Source organism: Crocodylus porosus, unplaced genomic scaffold (assembly GCF_001723895.1).
Source record: "Crocodylus porosus isolate Cpor-Errol unplaced genomic scaffold, CroPor_comp1, whole genome shotgun sequence".
Classification (NCBI taxonomy): Eukaryota; Metazoa; Chordata; order Crocodylia; family Crocodylidae; genus Crocodylus; species Crocodylus porosus.
The window spans coordinates 110807726-110808099 of record NW_017728886.1 but is presented as its reverse complement, the minus strand read 5'-3'; positions in this window follow the sequence as shown (position 1 = coordinate 110808099).

The window sequence follows — 374 nt, the reverse complement described above, 5'->3', positions numbered from 1 at the left end:
CTCTGCACGGCTCGGCGCGGGCGGGGGAAGCCCATGAGGGGCAGCCAAGCTGCGGCCAGGGGGAGCTGCTGAGGCGCAGAGCGGCGGTGGCCGCGGCTGGGGCTGGCGCCTGCGCCGCTGGCTCGCGGGGAGGGAGGCGAGGCGGGGAGAGTTGCCCCCAAGCCGCCGGCCGCCTCCCTCCCTCTGCTGCTCCTCTCGGGCTCCTGCCTCCCCTCGGACGGGGCACACAACCAACGCCGCGCCGCCCTGGGGCTGCCCCCGGCCCGGCCGCTCCCGCCGGCCTTGCTCCCAGCGACGCAAGTTTCGGGCCAGGCAGGGGAAGGGACGAGGAATCGGAACTCGGGGGAGAGGCGATCTCTTGGCTTAGACCAACT